The sequence below is a fragment of the Phoca vitulina genome, unplaced genomic scaffold, assembly GCF_004348235.1.
Source record: "Phoca vitulina isolate PV1807 unplaced genomic scaffold, GSC_HSeal_1.0 scaffold49, whole genome shotgun sequence".
NCBI lineage: Eukaryota > Metazoa > Chordata > Mammalia > Carnivora > Phocidae > Phoca > Phoca vitulina.
In genome coordinates this window covers 10,633,211-10,649,922 of record NW_022589752.1, presented here as the reverse complement: position 1 = coordinate 10,649,922, position 16,712 = coordinate 10,633,211, and the positions used below count along the sequence as shown (strand labels likewise).

The 16,712-nt window shown below is 38.4% G+C and overlaps 1 non-coding gene across 1 annotated transcript; it reads right to left on the bottom strand.

Moving 5' to 3' along the window:
• Positions 1–15,828: 15,828 nt before the first annotated feature.
• On the bottom strand, positions 15,829–15,949 carry LOC116621620. The gene has a single exon (XR_004297426.1). It is a non-coding gene; the product is annotated as a U6atac minor spliceosomal RNA (small nuclear RNA).
• Positions 15,950–16,712: the final 763 nt, after the last annotated feature.

Genomic DNA, 16,712 nt, shown 5'->3' with positions numbered 1-16,712 from the left:
AGTATACAGATCTTTCACCTTACTTGCTCTTCTCACTGGATAACTTCACATGGCCTGTCATCAAGTTCATTGATTCTCTTTCTACCTAGTCAAGTCTGTTTTGAATTTCTCTGTTGAATTTTTCAGTCATTTTATTCTTTAGCTGTAGGATTTCTGGTTTTATTTTTAATGGTTTCTATATCTTTGTTGAATTTCTCATTTTGTTCATGCATTGTTTTCCTAATTTAGTTTAGTTGTGTGTCGTAGTGTTCTTGTATTTCATTGACTTTTAAGTGGATTTTTTCTGAATTCTTTTTCAGACAGTCCATCCATCTCTATTTTTTTAGTTCTGTTATTGGAGGTTTATTAGTTTCATTTGATGGTCATGTTCACCTGATTCTGCATGATTGTTGACTCTTTGCATTGCTCTGTGCATTTGAGGAGGCAATCTCCTCTTCCAGCCTTTAAAGGTTTGCTTTGGCATGAAAAGATCTTCATTGGATGGGTCATTTGGACAGATGGAGCTTGCTATCAGAGTCCCTAGTTGGGTGAGGCTCATGAGTCCATGCTCTTTAGTCAGGGGGTTGCTGCTGGCTGGGTTGTGTGTTTGGTTGGGCCAGCTGGCTGGGTTCCACATTTGTGAAGGACTGCTGGATGGACTCTCTGATTGAGCATGACTACTGGTTATGCTCTGCAATCAGATGGGACTGTTAACTAGGATCTGCTATCACCTTTGGTCAGGCAAGGTTGTAGGCTGTGATCCCTGGCAAGGTGAGGCCACTGGTTGGACTTCATGATTGAGCAGTTCTGTGGACTGTGTTCTGCAATTGTTTCTGCTTGAGAGGGGTCTCAGACTATGCTCACTGACTGTATGGTGCCACCGACCGGACTCTATTCGAGCAGGACCAGAGGCAGTACTCCACTATTAGATGAGGCCTCAAGCTGTGCTCTGCAATCAGGCACAGCAATAGGCTGTGCGCTGTACTTGGGCTGGACCACTGGTTGTGATCTGCTTTTGAAAAAGATCACTGGGTGAGTTCTGTGGTTGAGGGGGACCTCCAGGTGTACCCTGCACTTGGGTGCGGCTAAAGACTGTGCTCTGCAGTCGGGTGGGGTCACTATCTGGACTCACTGTCTGCAGGCTGTGTTCAGCAACTGGGCAAGGCCTTAGGCTAGGTTCTGCCTCAGGGCGGGGCTATAGCCTTGGCTCTGCAGCTAGGTGGTACTGTAGGCTGTGCTCCAAGCTTGCCTAAGGTCCCTGTTCAGGTTCCCTCTTTATGGCAGACCAGAAGCCATTCTGAACAGTTGGGCAGGGCTGCTGGCTTGGCTCCCTGCCCAAGTAGGACTGTAAGATGGGCTCTGAAGCTGTCCAGGCTTCCTGGTTGTGTGCAACTGGAGCCTATACTCACAGTTGGGTAGGGCTGCAAATTTGCTTCCCTACTTAGCCAGGGTCATAGGACAGGCTTCATGGCTGTTATGACTTATTGGCTGGGAACCCAAATCAGGCAGAACTGCCAACTGAGCTCCTTGGCCAGATGGGGCAACAAACTCAGTTCTGCAGGTGGGCAGATCCAGTGGCCATGATCACTGCTTGAGCTCCACTGCAAGCATAAATGTCATCCATCAAGACATGAGCACTGGTTGCTGTAAGCCCCATTCCTCTTCTCTGTCTCTATCTGATCCCAAGTGGTCAAGCCTCATAGATTCTCCCAATGATCTCCATGAGGAGAAACCTGAGTAGCCAGACTGGGAAGTGTCCTGCAATGGTCGGGGATCTGAATGTCCATCTTGGACTCTCATTTCCCTACAGGAGGAAAAGTAGGCCCAGGAGGGCCCTCTTGGTGCAGTGCTATACTAACCTGGGAGAGGGGCAAGGCAGTCAGAATGTAGTTGTTCTTCTTCCCTTTCTAATGCAGTCCTTCTTGGTCCCCATGGTCCAGGTTCTGGGATTTTTCTGGTGTCTTACTTATAGGTAGTTGCTAGTTGGTCTTCTTATAAGAGAGACTGAAATCAGTAATGACTTTTGTCACCATCTTGGTAACATCACTCCACTGTCTTTTCACTTTCTTGATTATGTCCTTTGAAGCACAATTGTTTAAGTTTGATGTTGTCCAATTTTTCTAATTTATTTCTTTTGTTGCTTATACTTGTGTCATATTTAAGCAACCACTGCCTAATCCAAGGTCACAAAGATTGGTGCCTATATATTTCTATAAGAGTCTAGAAGTTTTAGCCCCTACATTTAGGCCTTTGATACATTTTGGATTAATTTTGCATATAATGCAATGTAAGGTTTCAAGTTCTTTCTTTGGCATGTTGCTTTCAGTTGTCTCAGCACAGATTTTGGAAAAGACCTTTCTTTTTCCATTGAATTGTCATGGCACCCTTATCAAAATCAATTGACCATAAATGTGAAGGTATATTTCTAAACTCTCAATTCGATTTCATTTCCCTCTTTATGCCAGCACCACACCATCCCGATTTCTGTAGCTTTGTAGTAAGTATTGAAGTAAAAAGTCAATCCTTCAAATATTTTTTTTATTTTTCAAGATTGTTTTGGCCCTTCTGGGTTCCTTTCATTTTCATATGAGTTTTAGGATCCTCTTGTCAATTTATTCAAATAATTCAACTGGGATTTTTATAGGAATTGTATTCAGTCATAGTTTGTTTTTTTTTAACCATGATCCTCCATAGCATATGTAACCTTAACATACTTAACATACTTTGTTTTAGATTCTAGTTACTTATGAATATAGTTCTATGCTAACTAGTTGTGTTACCCCCTTACTAGATTGTAAACCCAATGGCAGCAGAAGCTATCTTTTATTCTTTAATTTCTTGAAATTTTTCAAATATCTTTGCAAAAGCAGATATTTTAAAATATTTAACCTGCATAAAAATCTACTTAATATGATATTTTCAGTCTTCTTAAAGGTGGGCTTGATTAGATCAATAGCTAATTTGATCAGTTCCTGTCAAACAAGAACATGACCATTTTGGTTTTGCAATAGATATGCTGTAGACTTGGGAAATGTCATTCTTTATGCTCTGTCTCTATGCTTATAAATTTCACTTTGAGTACAAGCCTTGTTCAAAACTGCTCTTTTATTTCAGTTATTTAACTGCTTTTTACTTTATAGCCAAATTGGCTATAAAAAAAAAATGGGCAACACACATATCACATTTTTTTCAGGAGTACAGAGAAATTTCAGTAAATGGATATAAGCATATTTTTAAATGGTTTTAAGATAGAAAAATGCAGGTGGTTGGGCGTTGGTTATGATTCATGAACTATTCATAAACAGCAGGAAAATAATAGTTACTCTATATATGCCATCTCTTTGGCTAGGAAAGAAAAAAAAATGCAGTCTGTGTAATAATTCTCCAGCCAAAGAAAAATGGGTGTCACTTTTAGTTTTTAATTGCCACATCTGTTTTTTTTTTCCATTTAGTCATGGCATTATACACAATGGGACATGACTTAATGACCAGCAGACATAATATGAATTATTTTCAGCTCACAGAAATGTTGCCAAGAGACTCCCATACATGGAGTAAATGTTCATAGAGTTTTTTAGACTGTAACCAGCTCTAGTTCATCTGTACCACTGTTAACACTGAATTACTTGACATGTCTCTAATTAAAACGACCACAGTGGTGTTTCTAGTCAAAAGCAACCACAATGTGATCGGTGTGAACACACTTTTGCCCAGTTTCTGATTATCAGATGGCAATGCAGACCCAGCTGGTGTAGAGGCCTTTATACCTGATCCTCTGACATTGAAAATGCCACACACTTCCTTTGAAATCAACATATGCCTGACTAGCTATCAACTGCAGTAATTATGCAATTTCAGGAATTTTTTTTAAACTTGTACATCTCGAACCACCTATTAAAAATTATTTTGTTAGTCAAACAATTCCTGTTGATGTGCATAATTTCATAACTTCTAAATTCATTTATCCACAAATTTCTTCTGTTCTTTTATATAGATATGTCTTTAGCTATTTGCAAGTAAAGGATTACTAATAAGAAAATAGATAAACCCACAGGTGTAGTTAAATATAAAATCTAACTCAAGTTGTAACCAATATACATTAAAAAGTTAGTCATTGCATATTTCTTGACTTCTTGATGGAGGATATTATTTTTTTTTACAGTGTTTACCACTTACTGCTATTCATTAGTATAGTCAAGGCTCACTAATATGCCAATATCCTCCCCAGCAAGCCCTAGCCTTGTGAATATACTCCAGTTTTCTTTCCTTTTGGATATTTGTCCATTCTCCACTGAGACAGATTAGTCAATTTCATTCACTTTACTTACATCATACCCTAGTACCCACGTGCAATTAAAACCTGGTAATTCTGTGATCCATTTTGGCTCCTCCCTGTTGCTGTGTGGCCTTAGGCAGCTAGGAATCTCATTGAGCACCCACTCCCTCTTCATTAAATTAAAGATAACATGAACTTACCTCATAAGGCTTCAAGATTTAAATGAAATTATGTAAATAAAAGAATTTTTGTATTACAATTGGTATTGTCTTTCCTTTATCAACTGTCTTTATTTCTCAAATTCTACTGGAAAGTAGTCTGTTAGTTATTACTCAGGCTCTCTCCCTGTTTTAAGTTCAAATGTATAGGTGCTTGAACCACTGCAATGACAGTTTTGACCCACTGACTGTCCTTAAGGAGCATTACACAACCGTACTGTATTTGCAAAAACATACGAGGCCAGGGCTGGATCTTAGTGTTTTCAAACTCAATAGTTGTTTTATCTGCTCAGACTAAATCAAACTTGGGGTTGTTTATTCACTATAACAAAGATTGCAGTGAACTACTGGATAATGATGATTTCATTTACATTGAGAAAAATAATTGCCAAAGGGGAACAGATACTCATTTCTCTGACCATCATATTCTTTCTCTGTAAGAAACTGCATGGGAAGTCAAATTATAATCACAAGACCTCTTAGAGATTCTGGAATCAGAGCAGAGGTTGCTGGTGCTTTGATTGCAGTGCCTAATGGCCTCCAGGTTTGACAGGTGGATGTGCTCATTTCCACAAGTGCACCTGCCTCCTAAACAGGACCAGTTTGTTCCTGCCCCAAGCAGTGACAGAGCTGCCATCTAACATAATTTTAGCAAGTACCATTTACATGACAGTCTACATAAATGATGCGCCCTGGATTTGCGCAACAGTGGCCACGATAGAAACCCTTTTCCCTACATGGGATCTTAATGTGCACTGCCAATCTATTTTTCCTTGACCCTTTGTTAATGTCGTCACTGATGGCCAACTCCCTTTATGATAGACACTTCATATTTCAGATTTTGCATTGCATTGCCTTTGTTAATTTATTAACTTTATCATGTTGCCGTCAGAAAAGCAACCTTCTAAAATGCTTTAAAATTATTTTTACAGAAAACATTTTATTTCATATGACATTTAAAATTTTTGATAAGCTGTGGAATTAGCCTGCAAAAGAAATAGTGCTGAAGCTATAAAGGTCTTAAAACTTTCTTGCACTCAATCATCTAAACTTCTCTTAGCCAAATCCACTTAAGCTGTTCGCCAGGAGAAAGACAAAAAGGTGCCTTTTGTCTTAAGGGGAATGGAGGACTGGTTGCTTAATATTACTTTATATTTTCCCTTCTTTTGCTCCTGATTCTATAATGAGCTAAAAATGGGAAGCACTGTATTCTCTTCCCTGCCATCTTATAGTCTGGTGATGTATGTGAATAGCTTTGGAAATCCCTGCAGTAAGTAAACCTGCTTGCCTTTTTTTTTTTAATACAGCATTTCCCAAACTTTTATGACTTTTTCCCAAACTTAGGATTTTTTTAATAAGATCTATTAATATCCTTCAGCATGCACTTGAAAACTGGGACCTCTTTTCCATTCATTTCTGCAGTGAATATTGCTGACATCAAAGTAAAGGGAATCACAGTTTTGAGAGACAAATTATTATATCTCTTATTAATGTATGTTATATCTTAACTTAAAAGGAGCGGTCTACCGCTACCCCAGGTTCTGTGCTGCATTTGACCCTTGTAGCTCTGTAGACTCTGTTCAGTCTCAGCTGGGATGGGTACTCTAGGAAGACTCTGACGAAGCTCCAGATACTGGATGCCAAAGGTTTAGGTTGCATCTCTTATCACTTCACATCAAAAATCAACCCACTGCGAATTAACCGCCCTGATGGTGGGCATCTCCCGTTGATTTTCTCTCTATTGTGGAGCCCCTGTGGTTGACAACCAATAACCAAGAACTGATTAATTTCTTCTTTCTCAAGTCTCATTCTCTCTCCATAGACACGCTCAGGTGTGCGCGCGCGCGCACACACACACACACACACACACACACACACTTTCTCTCTTACGCCATAAAAGGACGACAGATTTTTTTTTTTATAATTGGATTGGAAAGTATTATGACAAGAAAACTTTAGTAAATTTCTGTTACACACATTCACAGATTTTTCTGTCATGACAGTCTCATCTCCTTAGGAATTTTATGTCACTTTAAATAAAAATATCCCCAGAATATTTTATGACAGGGTTTTTCTGCATGAATACATCCACTCAAATATTTTAATTATTTGTTTACCAAGACAAGTTTTATAACTTTCAGGTTTCTAGTTTAACAATCCCAAGAATCTCATGGTATCAGTTTATCTAACCAGCCCAGATATTTATTTTTTCTAAAAATACAATGCATTTCCTCTACCTTGTAGCACAGGCCAGGAAAAAATACATATATATTTTTTTCTTTTCAGTCCCTCCCTTTCCTGAATGAGAAGGATCAAGGACAAAGCAAAAAGCTATCATGTCAGAGATGAACTGCTACAGAATGCACGGAAAATTTTAAAAATGGAAGGACCTCTAGAGAAGGAACCATGCATCTCACAGCTTAAATGGCTCTCAGCCTTGCACCTCTGTGTAAAAATAGCACCCTTAATATCATGTAGAGGTCAAAGCCTTCCAGCATTTTTTCCCTTTTCTTTAATCAGCATAAGATCCCCTTGCAGTATAGTACATAGGTAATTAAAGCCATTTTTCCCTATGTGTAATGGAGCCTTATATTTGTTAAGGTAATTTGTAAAGTGATGTTGTAATATGGTCTTTAAGAAGACCCCATAAAAGATGAAAATAAAATATTTGACAATTACAAATGATGAGATCGTCTAAATCAGGGTTCCAAAAATGGAGCTAAGCATCAAAACATCCCAAGAATTGTTCCAACATCCCAAAAACATCCTTTGCAAATCGAGATGATTGCTGCTGGATTCCTTACGTTTTCAGATGTAAAGCTTGGAAGGCACGTTTCCTGGATGTGCCTGTAATATCCTGTACTGTGCTTTATCCCCGACCTTACTAAAGTGATTTATGGAGACTGTCAGTTCCTTAAGAGCACAAACTATACAATAAGCACCTTTGTATCCTGATGCCAAACAAAATGTCCAGTATTCACAAAACGTTCTCTCAATTAATCAACTATGAAGTTCTGCCACCCTCACCATCACCACCTAAAGCAAAATAGGTGATGCTGCCTTTCTCCTTTCTTTTACCTTCCAGGACATTTCCTGGTTATTCATTCAAATCAGATTTAAGGTCATGGAGCTTGGGAAGACTTTGATAGAATGAATATTTATTGAGACTCTACCTAGCAGCCGTGCTTTACATGTGTATCCCACTTAATCCTTCCACATAACCTTATTTAAACAATGCAAGGGCTCATTTTATAGGTGATGAAACAGATTCAGAAAAGCTTAAATAGGTAACACTAGCAAAGCCGGGGTTTGAGTCAATCTGTTTAATTCTAAAGACTGGGCTTTCCTTAATACTGAACTGTATCCTTTTGAAATATTTCCTTTCATTTTATAGACAAAAGAATTGAGGATTAGAGATACTTATGGGCTGACTAAAGCCAGATGACTGATTAATGTTGTTCATTACTAGAATTCTGATTTCCAAATTAACAACCCAATGGGATTTCCACTGGACACAACATAAGAATAATCACTACAAGCTCTGTCTCACATCTTGTTATGGTGCCTTATAATAGTGCCTGAAGACTGGAGTTCTAAGACTGAGATATGGTGTGGATGTTGGTTTTTCTTGTTTGTTTTCTTGTGGTAGAAGAGGTAGTGATGATGTTATTGGTGTTGGGGAGAGGAGGGGTTGGGAGGTAGTTATCCTTTGCTGCTCTCAAAGTAGCCTCTTCTTTCCCAGGATTTATGATTTTCTCTGATCTTCACCTTAGTTGACTGAGTTCCACAGGACTTTGATATTGATAGTCATTTCCAGTATGTACTGTTTGAGATGTTTGTCTGTGAGTATGTATACATCTTCTATAGGTGTACAGATAAGGAAAAGGGAGAAAGGGAGAGAAAGGGAATGCGATTGTATAAGGAAGAAAAGACCAGATGCATGGGAACCACCAGTGTTCTACAATGAAAAAGTCAAGACTTAAATTCAGCTAATGCCAATCATGTACGGTTTCATGATTTGTAGTGTTTTATTAAACAAAATCACCAATGAAGAGAAGTTTAGCTAAATCTATTATTTGAAATGCTAATGATTTTGATTTTCAGTGTTCAAAGGAGTCCCTCTAATCAGCCGAGAAAATTTGTTCTGTCCCTGTAAATAGTAGGTACAATGCTTATCGCTGCTCCTCTTATTATATAAAGATAAGCTGAAATTATTCTTTTAAAATAGGTCTATCACTTCTTGCTGGCCCTAGTTTTCTAACTATAGAATGAAGGAGCAAAGTTAAATGATGTCTGTAGCTCATTTTTGCTTTAAATTTGTATAGCTCTAAGTACAATATTTTTCAAACGTGAGGAGTATAGCAACATAGAGGTTAAGATTGTAGCTTTGGAGACAGACAGTCTCAGTATTGCCCCTTTCTAGCTGAGGGAGTTCGAGAAGTTACAGGCACACCTCTTTTTATTGCACTTCGCTTTATTGAGCTTTGCATTTATTGCATTTTTCACAAATTGAAGGTTTGCAGCAACACTGCGTCCAGCAAGCCTAACAGTGTCATTTATCCAACAGCATTTGCTCACTTTACGTGTTTGTAACCCATTTTGTTAATGCTCGCAATATTTCAAACTTTTTCATTATTATTATGTTTGCTATGGTATCTGTGATCCATGACTATGACTTCCTGAAAGCTCAGATAATAGCTAGCATTTTTCAGCAATAAGGTATTTTAAAATTAGGGTATGTGCATTTTTTTAGACATGCTATTGCACACTTGATAGACTACAGGAGAGTGCAAACATAACTTTTATATGCGTTGGGTAGCCAAAAACTTCATTTGCCTTGCTTTATTACAGATTTCCTTTTTGAGGTGGTCTGGAACCAAACCCACGTATCTCTTGAGGTTAGCCTCTTTAGAGGTATAATCATCGTAACACCATTTAGGCAATTGCCCAAACTGGGAAATTTATTCTTAATATATATATTAAGATATATATATTTATATTTTATATTTATATCTTAATATATATATCCCTTAAACTTACCTTCTTCAACATTCACCCCATTCCCAAATCCTAGCAATTCTATACTCAACTTACATCTTGAATCCATTCTGTCTGTTTTTGCAAGGGCTGCCATAGCAAAGTACCACCGGGCAGGTGACTTACACAAGAGAAGTTAATTTTCTCACAATTCTGGAGGCTAAAAGCCCAAGACCAAGGTGTCAGTATGGTTAGTTTCATTCCATCTCCCTCCTTGGCTTGCAGATGGCCACCTTCTTTCTTTGTCTTCACACTTCCTTCCTTCCATGACTCTGAGTCTGAGGCTAATCTTCCTATAAGGACATCAGTCACATTGGATTAAGGCTCACCCATATGACCTCATTTTAACTCAGTTACCCCTTTAAAGGCCCTATCTGCAAATACAGTCACATCCTGAGATACTGGCGGTTAGGATTTCAGCATGTGAATCTTGGTGGGACACAGTTTACTCTCTAACGCATCTATTTGTCTCCATCCCACCAATGCCATCTCAGACTAAAGTGCCGTCGTCTCTACCGGTACTGCTGCGATACATTTCCAGCACATCATCTTATAGCCGCACATTTATTCTCCACACGGCAGCCACAGGGATGTATTTTTTTAAATTCTGTATCAGATCATGTCAACTGTTACGGCTTGGGTTCCATCAGCACAGGAGGAGTTCAAGTATTTAAAAAGATCTAAATAAAATAGCAATTCCTATTTAAAAAAAAAACCCTTAAAGTGCTTATTAAAAATGCTTCAGTATTTACTCTAAAATAATTTAAGATGCAGAAAGTATCTTGTGTGAAGAATCAGGGGTTTAGAGAAATGAAAGCATCCACTCTTAGTGCCAATGAACATTGATAAAAAACACTTCAGCGTGAGAACAGTTCAAAACCTCATTCCGAAAAATCTATAGGACATCATGCACCATAACTTCATTCATCTTGGTTTTTTTCTTTGTCTATTCTCTTTCTGCTGTCATTGTTAAGTGAGTGGCGTCCAAATATTCCCTACTGGTCTTCCCATCTTTCCAGAGCCCCAACAAACCATGGTAGAGATGCACTTGGTCTAACAAAACAAACCTATCATCCTCTTTGCCTCCGAGATTTGCTCCCTCCTACCAATTTCCCATTTTTTCAGTGGTGCTGCCTGGAATCGGTTTTTGATTTATTCTTCCCCAGTTGTCCATGATGTCTAATTGCCAAATACTGTTGCGTTTATATTTACTTATTTCTCCTCTAACATCACCATCTTTCTTCTCGTTCTGACCCTAGTTATCCCTCTTCAGGGTTTATGCATGGTTAAATCAATCCACATCCACCCGGGGCACCTGGGTGGCTCAGTTGGTTGAACGACTGCCTTCAGCTCAGGTCATGATCCCAGAGTCCCAGGATCGAGTCCCACATTGGGCTCCCTGCTCAGCAAGGAGTCTGCTTCTCCCTCTGACCCTACCCCCTCTTGTGCTCCCTCTCTCTCACTCTCTCTCTCTCTCTCTCTCTCTCAAATAAATAAATAATATATTTTTAAAAAAAATCAATCCACATCCACCCAATCTCTTTCTGTCTCAGTTTTTCACATCAAAACCTGTGCAACAACCATATTTAGCACATTTTTTTAGCCTATCCATCCTCTGGTGAAATGAAATTGTAGTAGAATACATAAATAAGTAATGGAGAAAACACAGGGCAGGACCCCACTCACTTGACTGCTCTAATGGACAGTATCTCCAGAGTGATTTTCCAGTTGGGAAATTCCTGAAGAATGGGGCCAATTCTTAAAATTGATTGTTGCCCTTGTCTTTAGTTTTGTGGTTTTGTTTTTATCTCTCACAATAGCTAGGCAGTACTTTGGTCATAGTGGTGTTTTGAGGAGAAAGATATTAATCTATTAGTATCCACAGGCTCTTGCAACTCCGCACTCAGTAGGAAGGGTCCGGTGTTGGCTACTAGGTTTAAATTATACACATTAAAGTAGACAGTGAAAAAGACTAATGAAGAGCCTATAGAGGCTTTTTGCGTCTACCTGGCAAGAGATCCACAATTACTCACCAAGTAAAGAGATAAGAATTGTTATGGAAAAGAGGAAACTAGGAAGAGTTGAGGAAGATGAAGATATTTATGAACTGAGAGTGAAACAATTTTTAGAAACTTGAAGTAGAGAAGGAAAGAATCTTAATCCTTTGATAAAATGCCTGTGACATATTGGAGATAAAGGGAGAGAGAGAGAAAAGTTCTAAAAGTTTATTTGTATGCTATGAAGGCAACCACCATGATTTTTTAAAGGAAAGCAATAAAAATATAAAATTGCTTTCAATTATTTTGTTTGATGCTGGATTGATATTTCTTTGAATGTGACTCCAGGACAGGCTTGGGCATCAGACGGTTCTGGTGTCATTTTGAGTTACAATGATGATAATGTTCCAAACCCGTTGTTTGATTGCTGTAGCAATTGTTAAAATTCAGAAGCATGATTCCCAGTCTTTTTGCTACTTCTATGAAATTTAAATGCATTCAATTTTCCCTTTTATTACCTAAAAATACCATCTTATGCAGCCTCAGAATGTATAATTATAATAATGCATACATGAACTGCTTTTCCTAGGTTACAAAAACAGTGTGCATTCCTAACATCACTCATCCTGAAAATAATTAGGTAAAATATGTAGGATAGATATCATCTCTGTTTTACAAATTAGAAAACATAAACTATAAAGGCAAATAACCTTTCTCAAGTTCATGAAAATAGGTAGGTAGAAACTGGCAGAGTGAAAACTAAAATTTTGTCTTCAGATTCCAATTTCAGGGTTCCTTAGTGGCTTTATAATCCTTGTGTATATAGAGAGAAACACAGAGGTTTGTTTTTGTTTTTAGTTTTTTGTTGTTTTTTTTTTTACATTTAGCTTATGCTTTTCCTTTTCATTTTTCTCTCTTTTTTAAATTTTCTAATTTTTAAAAAATTTATTTATTTACTTGAGAGAGAGAGAGAGAGCATGCAAAGTGAGGGGAGGAGCAGAGGGAGAGGGAGAGAGAAACAGACTTCCCGCTGAGTGCGAGGCTTAATTCGGGGCTTGATCTCAGGAGCCTGGGAGAGTGACCTGAGCCGAAGTCAAAAGTCAGATGCTTAAGCAACTGAGCCACCCAGGGATCTCCAAATTTTCTAACTCGATAGAGGACTCAGTGGACAGTGGACTGTACGCACTAACCAGCTACGAGACTCGGAAGACACTCCCTGTTGGCTATCTCCTGCTGCCTAGTACTCTTCTGAAAGGAGCCTACCCCTTTTGTAAATTTTGCTTAGTTACCTCATAGCTCTGCTGCTGGGACACTGTGCGGCCTTGGGCAAGTCACCAATGGAGTTGATGTCTCCAGGTATTTGTAAGGATCTAACGTGGTATCAAAGGATGTGACAGAATAAACATTCAAAATATGTAAGCAGGCAAGAGCATCTTTTTATTTCATTTCTTTCTCTAATCAGTCCACCCCAACCTGCCCATTCACCTTAGTCTTTCATTTTAATCCCAAAAGAGCAAGCTACAAGAAAGTACCAGTGTTTCCTTTTCCTTCTTCCTCTTCTAGTTCAACCAGTTAAATTTTGGCTCATTTGAAATAGTCCAAATTTCATACATACAGATAATTTGTCAAAATATTAGCTCAGTATGATCAAAGACATCAGTTCAACATTGTAAGACAGAACAACAGCAGTATAATGTAGCTAGCTAACTTAAGTGGCCTCAAATTCAGAGTAATGTAGAAATAAAGAGGCAGCTTCAGCTTTGGCGTTTTAAAGCTACCTTTACTGCAAGTGTTTTTATATGATTGTGGTTTAAAAAATTATATATATCATTGTTTAGTTGCTTCTTTTTTTTAATAGCATGATGAATCAAGATAATTTTCTCTGCAGTTTCATTTTCTGGAAGAATGCAGAATGGAGCACCTTTTAAAGATTTTATTTATTTATTTGACAGAGAGAGACACAGCGAGAGAGGGAACACAAGCAGGGGGAGCAGGAGAGGGAGAAGCAGGCTTCCCGCGGAGCAGGGAGCCCGATGCGGGGCTCGATCCCAGGACCCTGGGATCATAACCTGAGCCGAAGGCAGACGCTTAACGACTGAGCCACCCAGGCGCCCCCACAACACCTTTTATATAAGGCAAATTGCCTAGTAAAATTCAATCACTTGATCCAAGATAATCTCATGATTGATAAACATAGAACAGCAGATATTATAAGTTATTGCAGGAAATTAATTTAAAAGCTTAGAGCAACCATTTTTACATTTTCTGATTCCATAAAGTTTAAGAGCATTTATTGATCACCCATTGTGTGCAAACTCTATGACTAAGTGAATTAAGTGGTGGAAAGAGAAGTGACACAAACCTTCTATTATCTCACTGATGGTTAGAAAAAAAAAGGGTAGGATAAGAAGAAGAAAAAAAAAACATGGTAGAGATAATGCAGGCCATATGAGAAAGCATGCAATAATCATTAAGGGACTCTTAAAAAAAGGAGAGATCACATTCCAAAATTGGGAGGAAGGCAGTGACCAAGAACAGCTGGATGCAGACTAGATATTTGAATTGGAACCAGAAGAAAGCACAGTTTCAACAGAGAGGTTGGTAAAAACTTTTTCAAGAAGACTAGCATGAGGCCGGAAGGGCACAAAATCATATTTAGATTAATAGGAAATCTTCCTGTTTATTCTGTTTAAGCCAAAATGTGTGAGAAAGTTTTTGGAAGTAATGTATGGAGGCCTTGAAAGCCACATTAGGGAATTAAACTTAATGTCGTAGTCAATAAGGAGCTGCGTGATCAAAGCTCAGCTTCTGAGAGACTAATATGTCAAGTGTAATTAAAATGAATTGAAAGGGAGAAAGGTGTAGAAAACTAATTTTGTTTACATGAAGGTAATAAGAGTCTGAGATAAAAAAGTGAACACTGGGGGCACCTGAGTGGCTCAGTAGGTTGAGCGTCTGACTCTTGATTTCCACTCAGGTCATGATCTCAGGGTCCTGGGATTGAGCCCCGCGTCAGGCTCCCTGCTCATGGGGAGGCTTCTTGAGTTTCTCTCTCTCCCTCTACTCCTCCCTCTACCCCTCCCTCCACTCAGCTCTCTCTAAAAAAAAAACAAAAAAAAAACAGGTGAACACTGAATGTTAAGGAAGTAACAAAGGTGAGAAATAGTAAAGTGGCAAAATTTACAGGACTTTGAAATATAGTATACATACTAAAAAGCATGCATATATTTTGTTTACTCTCAAGTGTACATAAACTATCATAATTTTCACAAACCAGCACCTATATCAAGGAAGAGAATATCCCCAGATTTCACTTTCTATCTCCACCTTTATCCATTTTACTGCTCTTTCACAGCATAGATTATTTTCAATTGCTTTCATGTTTTACATGAATACAATTATCCACAATATTCCTTTGTGTCTGGCTTCTTTAACTCAGCACCATGCTTGTGATATTTATCCACATTTTTGTATGTTGGCCCATTCTTATTGCTGTGCAGTGTTATATCACATATATGAACCGTAATTATTCACCCATTCAACTGCTGGTGGGCATTTGGGTAGTTTTTAGTTTGGAGCAATAACATATAATGCTGCTATGGACTTTTGTGTATATGCCTTTTGGTGAACATACATAAAATTTCCATTGGATGTATACCTATGAATGGAATCCCTGGGTCAGATGTATGTAGCTGTAATAGATAACACCAGTTTTCTGAGGTAGTTGCAGCAATTAATGCTCACTTAGCAGTGTATGAATTCCAGTTGCTCCGTACCCTTTCCAATACTTGGCATTTTCTATCTTTAATGTTATAGTCATTCTGGTGAGTATACAATAGCTTGTTCTCTTGGGTTTCATCTGTATTTCCTTAAAATAATTAGTAGAGTTATCATATATATTTTTTTCTCATTTGGATGTCCTATTTTGTGAAGTGATGAGTTTCTTATATATTCTCGATATAATTCCTTTGTCAGATATATGTATGGCAAATAAGTTCTCTTACTCTCTGGATTGCCTTTTGACTCTGTTAATTTTACTTTTTTTTTTTTTTTTTAAGATTTTATTTATTTATTTGACAGAGAGAGACACAGTGAGAGAGGGAACACAAGCAGGGGGAGTGGGAGAGGGAGAAGCAGGCTTCCCACGGCGCAGGGAGCCCGATGCGGGGCTCGATCCCAGGACCCTGGGATCATGACCTGAGCTGAAGGCAGACACTTAACGACTGAGACACCCAGGCGCCCCTTAATTTTACCTTTTGATGAAGAAAGGTGGTTATTTTTAATGTGGTTTGATATACCAATTGTATCTCCAATAATTAGTGTAATACCATGGTTAGATGCCACAAAATGCATAGCAATATCTTAACCATAAATGTTTTGTATTAGTAATTAGGACCTTCCCATCCTTTTCAAGAGTTCTAGCCTCTCCTTTCATACAACACCCATTTAACAGAATTTTGCCAGTAAGGGAGAAGACATAAGTGATTACTCTAAGTTGCCTACTCTGAGTGATCTTGAGGTTCTATTAACAGAATCAGGTAAGTCAGTAAGAGATACCTTTTTATTTATTCATTTATTTAAAGATTTACTTATTTATTTGAGAGAGAAAGGGAGAGCTGCGCGTGCATGCAAGCACCGGGGGTTGCGGAGGGGGGGGACAGAGGGGGGAGGGGCAAAGAGAGTTTTAAGCAGCTCTATCTCAGGACCCTGAGATCATGATCTGAACCAAAACGAAGTCAGACACTTGACCGACTGCACCACCCAGGTGCCCCAAGAGATGCCTTTTTAAGGATAAAGTCAATTTTGGTTTGGGACACAGTGAGTTTGAGGTATTTATAAGACATTGAAGTAGAAATTTCCAGTAGGCCTTAGACTTTAAAAAGAGCATGCTAGTTGAAACTGTGGAATTGGTTGAAATTACCAAAAGGGAGACTATAGATACAAGAACATGAATGGGAGCAGAATCTTAATATATGCCTGCAGGTAGTGGTTAGAGGGGGATATTACAAAACTGTATCTCCAATTGTCTGCTAGATTTTTTTTTTTTTAACCAGAAGTCTCATTGTCACCTCACACCCAATGCAATTAAAATAGAACTCATATTCTCCTTCTATTCCCCTGCTCTTTCCTCCCCTTTATTGGAGTTCACATTTCTGACAGGTTTAGCCCTGGTTCTTCTAGTCACTCAGACACCAAGCTTTAGAG